General features: G+C 33.2%; 1 pseudogene; it reads right to left on the bottom strand.

The window, feature by feature from the left end:
* Positions 1–836: 836 nt before the first annotated feature.
* On the bottom strand, positions 837–6,187 carry LOC110193555 (eukaryotic peptide chain release factor subunit 1 pseudogene; annotated as a pseudogene).
* Between the last annotated feature and the right edge of the window lie 2,916 nt (positions 6,188–9,103).

The following is a 9,103-nucleotide window of genomic DNA, read 5'->3' as shown; positions in this document are numbered from 1 at the left end:
GTGTGTGTGTGTGTGTATGTGTGTGACTTACAAATTTACTCAGTCGAGAAGAGTAAATTACAAGTAAAGAATAATGGAAAGTCTTTTAAATGATATATTCAAGAAGATACTTGCAAACAATTAGCACTATCCACAAGTAAAATGAAATGCCTTAAAAGCAGTGAATTACCCATCTTCCCAATATTTCACCACATATATATCTTCTTATGCAGTCTAAGCTGAGAATGCCATATAAATGGGGCACCATGACATGCAGCAGTTGAAATTTTCTCCAGTCACAGTAAGAAACAAACCAATATGATCTTACTTCTATTAACTTTTGAGGGGTTTATAGCAGTTAAAATATTTTTTGCTTCTATGTATGAAAGTAAAAAAAATCATTTTACCCAAAAAATATAAGAACAACCAAGTTCACCACTGAGTAAAAAAAAATACTGATTCTTTTTTTTTTTAATTAGCCCATAGTGGGATTTAGGAAATTAGTAGTTTACTGCTGCACTGACACCGTGACAAATCAAAGTGCAGGCTGGGGTTTTTTATTTGTGTTTTCTTGTTAATATCAATACTCATTGAACAAGTTCTGAAAATATTTCAGTCATAAGGAAGGGACTTGCTTTGTTTCCAACATGCCTTTGCTCCTTGGGTTGCGTTCTGGAGGGAAAGACCCAATACGAATACCTAGCAGTCAACCAGATTAAAAAAAAAATCATCATCTGGGGCAGCTAGGTGGTGCAGTGGATAGAGCACCAGCCCTGAAGTCAGGGGTACCTGAGTTCAAATCCGGACTCAGACCAAACACTTGACCATTACTAGCTGTGTGACCCTGGGCAAGTCACTTAATCCCAATTGCTTAAAAAAAAAAATTCATCATCTTCCTCTTGATATTCCATTCCCTGGAAATTTACTTGGTACCACAAGATGCCTCTAATCCCACCAAATTGTTTCACAAACTGGCATCCTTCCTGTGACTTGTCTGTAACCATTTCCAACTTTGCTCCTAATTCCTTATACTTGCTAGCAAACTATTTCAGTAGTGGTCTGCTCTCTATCAACTCATGTTCCTGTTTTGTCTCTTTCTCTGTAAAGTGAGGTTTATCATGCTCTTGCTCTGATGTCAAATACAGAATCTTCTCTCCTTCTGTGCCTTGGCAATGAAGAATATCTCATGATATCTACATTTTCATAGACTATCAGTGTCTCTACAGATCGAATTTCCAAAGCCTTTGGTAGGTTTTCAACTCCAAAATAGTACTTCCCGGTGTTTTGGCTAATTTCATCAAAGTATCATCCTATTAGTTTCTTCTCTTGAATGAATTTCACATCAGAGAGGACTTCAGTAGACAACTCAGTTGCCTGATTGAATACATTTTCACCCCCATAGCAGATATCAACTAATTTTAAAACTTTCAATTGCAAAGGCTGATCAAACATGTGAAATTGACTTAATTCAGTTTTGAAGTAAGCTGATCCACCTAAAATGAGACCAGCCACATTCACTTTGTCCCAAGAAATAAAGAGTGACACAATAGTTTCTGCTGCCTACATAGTTATGTCATTTTCCCATACATAAAGGGGCAAAATGCAAGGCAGACTGACCACCACTACCATGTTTCTTTGGGATATCTACAATGAATTTGTGTTTCCTTGTAGAGTGCCAAAAATTTCACCTCTACCATCTATTACAATAAAGCCAAACTTGCTATCATCCAACAGTAGCACTGTAAGAGCCTATATATGGAATTTGTTGTCACACAGATACAATGATGTATTCATTGGTTTGAAAGGTTCAAAACCAATGTTGACTTTCTTTTCCTTTCCTTCTGTCACAATTGTTCCAATGTAAACAACCAGACCATTTGGAGGTACTTTGTTATAGAGTTTGAGTCTTTCCTCTACAGATGTAATGGCTCCTAGAATTCAAGAGCAGTTTACATGAGATTTTATATTAGATACAGTTCTAAACTCATCAACTAACATTGTTGCCACTTGAAAAATCTGGTCTTTGGGAGGAATGATCAACAATATCGTACTGGTACCATTGTTGTGGGCCTCTTCCAAGCTCTTCATGAGCTTGATCTTCCAGATTTCTATGTTCCTGTTGGCAATCCTGGAGTCATCTTCTCACCTCCTCCTCCCTAAGGGCCTGGTCTTGACTATGCTCCATCAGTGGAGATCTTTAAGTAGAACTGATACAACTGCCTGGAAAGGAGATTCTTCTGAGATTTATTTTGGTTTTTTTTTTCAATTCTGCCATTCCATGTTTATCTGAACACTTATTCATTGTCTTTTTATTATAAGGCACTATGAAATGAAGAATGACAAAATTTTTCCTCAAGAAACTTACAGTCTATAGCATACACACACACACACACACACACACACACACACACACACACACACACTAGATGAAGTAGGTAGAATGCTGAAAGTTCATAACAGATTGTCAGTAGAAAAGAGTTGGGTTTCTTTTGTGGGGGTGAAGAACAGATATCTTTTTAATGGAGTTAAACCCCTTTATAAGGCAGCAAAATTTTTTATATTTTATTACATAATCTTAATGAATATGGCTTGGAAAAAGGGGTAGGGTGGGAGAATGGCTGTAGAGCTTGTAGAAGAATCCCATAACTATTTTCTCCTAAATTAAATTACTTCTCCCTAACAATGATCATTACTTCCCCCAATACTCTTTGGGTTATTAAATTACCCTACTTTGAGTCTGAATGTATCTTTGTACATTTTGCCAATGCAAAAATTTGAGATGCAAAATGTAAATTTCTTTGATGTGTGTGTGTGTTGAAAAGGGGAAAATATGAAATTACCAATGTCTAACCTCTAGCTGATATTTCATGAATATCTAACAAAATATTTCACTAATTAGAGATGGTTTTCTATATGAGACATGAATACTATAATCCATCCACTATTTACTTTCATATTAATGACTTATTATTTTCTTCTGCTACAGTATATTTCACTTCATTTGACATCTATAATAAATTCAGATATTAGTGGTGACACCTTCCTTTTACCATGGAAAACATAAATCATCTAAGCATGCACTCAAAAGGAAAGAGCTAAGAGCCATAACACTTTCAGTCTCTTATTCCATGTCAATTAAGAAAGAATACTGTGTGGGACATTTTCCTCCTTCTATATGATTGCTGAAAATCTATTGAAATTAACCACTGCCTTCACAATTAAAAATAATATATTTTAAGTTACTTTATTTTAAATTTGCATGTTAACATTTATTGTAGATAAGATGGTTTCTTATGGAGGAAGAAAGCTTCACATTTAACTGTTTTCTTCCCTCCTTCTGTGCAAGTTTTATACACAGGAGTTTAGCAGATAGAAAGCAAGAAATTTAAAAACTGTGAAAGCAGACTGAGTGCTAATAAATAAACATAAGCATTCCCCAACAGTTTTCTCCTAGGAACAATGAAAGCTTTTTCTTCTGTTCATCTTGATCCTCTGGACAATGTATCTATTCAGAGGCTGTAAAATTGTAATGTATTTTAAAACTGAAGATTAAAATAAAAGTGTTCAAATACTAAAATAGGTTTCTGCTTTTGTTCACGAGAATACTACCTCTAAAGATGCAGACTATAGCCCATCCTTGTCTACCCATCAAGTGTGTTTATTGTCTATGTCTTGCCAGAAAGTCTCCATAATGAGCATATCCCACATTTCAGATTTCCTTCTCTTTCTTTTTTTAAAAATAGTTAATTAGTAAATTATTATTTTTTATTTTTTGTCATTCACTTTTATAAGATTTGGAGTTCTAAATATTTTCCCATTCCCTTTCTTTCCCCTCCCCAAGATGGCACGCAAGCTGAAATAGGCTATGTATGTAGAATATTGCGCATATTTCCACATTTAGTCATGTTGTGAAAGAAGAATCAGAATGAAAAGGAAAAACCATGAAAAAAGAAACAAAAGAGTTAATAGTATGCTTTGATCTGCATTCAGATGCCATAGTTCTTTCTGCGGATGAGGAAAGAATTTTTCATCATGCGTTCTTTGGAATCATCTTAGAACATTGCATTGTTGAGAAGAGCTAAGTCTATCGAAGTTAGTCATCACAAAATGTGGCTATACACAGTGTTCTACTGGCTCTGCTCACTTTACTCAGCATCAGTTCATGTAAATCTTTCCAGGTTTTTCTGAAATCCACCTGCTTATCACTTTTTATAGTAAAATAGTATTCCATTACATTCATATACCACAACTTGTTTAGCCATTCTCCAATTGTTGGGTATCCCGTTAGTTTCCAATTCTTTGCCAATGCAAAAAAAAAAGCTGCTCTAAATACTTTTTTTACAAATGGGTCCTTTTTTTTTTTAATGATCTCTTTGGGATATAGACCTAGTAGTAGTATTGCTGGATCAAAGGCTATGCACAGTTTTACAGCCCTTTGACATAGTTCCAAATCAGTGTCCAGAACAATTGGATCAGTTTACAACTTCAGCAAAAAAAACAAAATGAAAAAAAAATAATGTTCTTATTTTCCCACACCTTCTCCAACATTTATCATTTTCCTGTTTTGTCATGTTAGCCTACCATAAAGGGGTGATGTGGTACCTCAGAGTCATTTTAATTTGCATTTCTCTAATTAATAGTGATTTAGAGCATTTTTACATCTGACTATAGAGAGCTTTAATTTCACCTGAAAACTGCCTTTTATATCCTTTGACCATTTGTCAATTGGAGAATGACTTATATTCTTATAAATTTGGCTCATTTCTCGATGCATTTTAGAAATAAGGCCTTATCAGAGATACTGGGAGTAAAAAAATGTTTCCCAGCTTTCTGCTTTCCTTCCAATCTTGGGTGCATTGGTCTTGTTTGTGCAAAAACATTATAATTTTATGTAATCAAGATTATCTATTTTGCATTTAATAATGTTCTCTATCTCTTGTTGGTTATAATTTCTTCCCTTCCTCATAGATCTGACATGCAAAGTATTCCTTACTCTCCTAATATGCTAATAGTATGACCCTTTATGTCTAAATTAATGCACCCATTTTGATCTTATCTTGATATACAGTGTAAGATGTTCTATGCCTAGTTTTGCTGTAGTATTTTCCATTTTTCCCAAAAGTTTTTGTTAAATAGTGAGTTCTTATGCCAGAAGCTGGGTCTTTGGATTTATCAAACAGTAGATTACTGTAGCCATTGACCACTGTGTCTTGTGTACTTAATCTATTCCACTAATCCATCCCTCTATTTCTTATCCAGTACCAAGTAGTTTTGATGATTGCAACTTTATAATACGGTTTTAGATCAGGTAAGGCTAAGCCACCTTCTCTTGCATGGATTTCATTAATTCCCTTGATATTTTAGACATTTTGTTCTTCCAGATGAATTTAGTTATTATTTTTTCCAGCTCTATAAAACAATTTTTCAGTAGTTTGATTGGTATGGCACTGAATAAATAAATTAATTTAGGTAGAATTGTCATTTTTATTATATTAGCTTCGCATACCTATTAGCAAATGATATTTTCCCAATTATTTGGATTTGACTTTATTGGTGTGAAGTGTTTTGTAATTGTATTCATATAGTTCCTGTGTTTGTTTTGGCAAATAGACTCCCAGATATTTTATATTTTCTACAGTGACTTTAAATGGAATTTCTCTTTCTATCTCATGGTTGGACTTTTTTTTAGTAATATATAGAAATGTGAATGATTTATGTGGGTTTATTTTTTATCCTGCTACTTTAAGAAAGTTTTTAATTATTTCAAGTAGTTTTTTTTAGTTGATTCTCTAAGATTCTCTTCAAGAATACTATCATATCATCTGCAAAGAGTGATAGCTCTGTTTCTTCTTTGCCTATTCTAATTCCTTCGATTTCTTTTTCTTCTCTTCTTATTAAAGCTAAAGTTTCTAGTACAACACTGAATAACATTGGTGATAATGGACATCCTTATTTCAACCCATTACATATAATGTTTTTTGGTGGTTTTAGATAGATACCACTTATCATTTTAAGGAGGAATTCATTGATTTCTATGCTGTGTAGTGTTTTTAATAGGAATAAATGTTACATTTTACCAAAAACTTTTTTTGCATCTACTGAGATAATCATATGATTTCTATTTTGTTATTGATATGGTCAGTTATGGTGATAGTGTTCCTAATTTTGAACTTGCCCTGCATTCTTGGTATAAATCTCACCTGGTCATAGTGTATTAACCTGGTAATAAGTTGTAATCTTTTTTGCTAATATTTTACTTAAAATTTTTTCAACTATATTCACTGGGGAAATTGACTCTTTATGGTTTAGGTAGCAGCACTATATTTGTATCATAAAAAGAATTTGATGGGACTCCTTTGCTTATTATTCCAATTAGTTTATATAGAATTGGAATTACTTGTTCTTTAAATATTTGTAGAATTTACTTGAAAATCCCTTGACTCTGGAGATTTTTTCCTAGGGAGCTCATTGATGGCTTGTTCAATTTCTTTTTTCTGAAATGGAGCTACTTGTTTTGTTTCCTCTCCTGTTAATCTGGGCAATTTATATTTTTGTAAATATTCATCCTTTTCACTTAGATTGTCAGATTTATTGGAATACAGTTGGATAAAACAGCTCCTGATTATTGTTTTAATTTCCTCTTCATTGGTGGTGAAGTCACACTTTTTTTTATGCTACTGATTTCATTTTATTCTTTTTTTAAATCAAATTAACCAAGTGTTTAAATATTTTTAAGTAAATCCAGCTCTTAGTTTTATTTAGTAATTTAATAGTTTTCTTAATTTCAATTTTATTACTCTCTCCTTTGATTTTCAGAATTTCTAATATGATATTTATTTGGATATTTTTAAATTTGTTCTTTTTCCATATTTTTTTAGTTGCATGCCCAATTCATTGATCTCCTCTTTCTCTATTTTATTCATGTAAGCATTTAGAGATAAAATTTCCCCTAAGGATTGCTTTGGCTGTATGTATCCTGTAAGGTTTGGTATGTTGTCTCATTATTGTCATTCTCTTGGATGAAATTAATGAATGTTTCTATGATTTGTTGTTTGACCCACTTATTATTTAGGATTCAATTATTTAGTTTCCAATTAGTTTTTACTCTTTCTTTCCATGGCCTTTATTACATGTAAATTTTATTACATCATGATCTGGAAATGATGCATTTAATATTTCTGCCTTTCTGCTTTAGATTGTGAGGATTTTATACCCTACTGCATGGTTAGTTTTTGTGTAGGGCCATGTGCCACCAAGAAAAAGGCATATTCTTTCTATCCCCATTCAGTTTTCATCAGCGGTTACCATATCTAAATTTTCTAAAATTCTATTCACTTCCTAAACTTTTGTGGTTAGATTTATCTAGTTTTGAGACAGTGAGGTTGAGATACCCCCTAGTATATTTTTGATTTCTATTTCTTCCTGTAACTCACTTAACTTCTCCTCTAAGAATTTGGATGCTGTACCACTTGTTACATATATGTTTAGTAACCATATTAGTTCACCATCTATGGTACCTTTTAGCAGGGTGTAGTTTCCTTCCTTATCTCTTTCAATTAGATCTATTTTTTCTTTTGCTTTTTCTGAGATCAGGATTGATAGCCCTATTTTTTGTTTGTTTGTTTCTGTGTGTGTATGTATGCTTAACTGCTGCTAAAGCATAATACATTCTGCTCCAGTCTTTTATATTTACTCTGTGTGTATCTCTCTGCTTCAAATGTTTCTTGTAAGCAACATATTTTAGGATTATGTGTTTTAATCCACTCTGCTTTCTGCTTCTGTTTTATGGGAGAGTTCATTCTATTCATATTCATGGTTATGGTTACTAATTGTGTCTTTCTCTCCATCCTATCTGCCCATTTATACTTTTCTCTTTCCTTTCTCCTTTCCCTCTTCATCAGTGTTTTGCTCCTGATCAATGTCTCCCTCACTCTGCCATCCTTTCTATCAGCCCACTTCCCTTTTCCTTCCCATTTCCCTTACTATTTCTTCCTTCCTTTTTCTCTCCCTTCTATCCACTGCCTCCCTTTTATTTCCCCTTTACCTTCCTACTTCCTGTAGGATAAGATAGATTTCTATACCTAATTGATTATGTTATTTCCTCTTTGAGCCACATCAAATGGGAGTAAGATTCAAACAATGCTCACCTCCTTCCATTTATTCCCTATACTGTAATAGATATTTTTCTTTGTACCACTTCGTGTGATGTAATTTACCTTTTTTGGCCTTCTCCTTTCCTATTCTCCCAGTGCAATCCCTATTCACCACTTAATTATTTTCTTTAATCATTACATCAAAGTCAACTGATACCCACATCCTCTTCCAAATGTTTTAATAAAGATACAGTTCTCAAGAACGGCAAATTTGATCTTCCCATGTAGGGATGTAAACTATTTAACCTCATTGAAAGGCATGTTTTTTTTTCTTTCCTACTTATTTTTTATGCCCTTCTGTAGTCTCACATTTGAAGATCAAATTTTTGGTTCAGCTATGTTTTTTTTTCATCAGGAAAGTTTAGATGTCTCCTATTTTCATTGAGCATCCATCTCCTCCCCTGAAAGATTAAGCTCAATTTTGATGGGGTAGTTTATTCTTGGTTGTAATCCAGGATCCTTTGCCTTCTAGAAGATCATATTTCAAGCCCTCCAATCTTTTAATGTAGAAGCTGCTAGGTACTTTGTAATTGTGATTGTGCTTCGCTGATATTTAAATTGTTTCTACTTGCAATATTTTTTCCTTGACCTCATAATTCTGGAATTTGGCTAAAATATTACTCAGGGTTTTCATTTTGGGATTGTGTTCAGCAGGTGATTGATGGATTCTTTCAATGATCATTTTACCCTTTGTTGTTAGGACCTTAGTGCAGTTTTCCTTGATGATATTTTGAAAGATGCTATCCAGGCTTATTTTTTGATCATGGCTTTCAAATAGACCAATAATTCTTAAATGATCTTTCTGGATCATTTTCTGGGCCAACTGTTTTTCTAATGAGGTATTTTACATTTTCTTCTTTTTTTTCCATTCTTCTGATTTTGTTTGACTGATTCTTGATGTCTCATAGAATCATTAGATTCCACTTTCCCAATTCCATTTTTTTAAATATTCATTTTTTATTTTTAGTTTT

The sequence above is a fragment of the Phascolarctos cinereus genome, unplaced genomic scaffold (genome assembly GCF_003287225.1).
Source record: "Phascolarctos cinereus isolate Bilbo 61053 unplaced genomic scaffold, phaCin_HiC Scaffold_4;HRSCAF=312, whole genome shotgun sequence".
Taxonomy (NCBI): Eukaryota; Metazoa; Chordata; class Mammalia; order Diprotodontia; family Phascolarctidae; genus Phascolarctos; species Phascolarctos cinereus.
The sequence above is the reverse complement of the archived record's forward strand: the minus strand, read 5'-3'. Positions and strand labels throughout refer to the sequence as shown.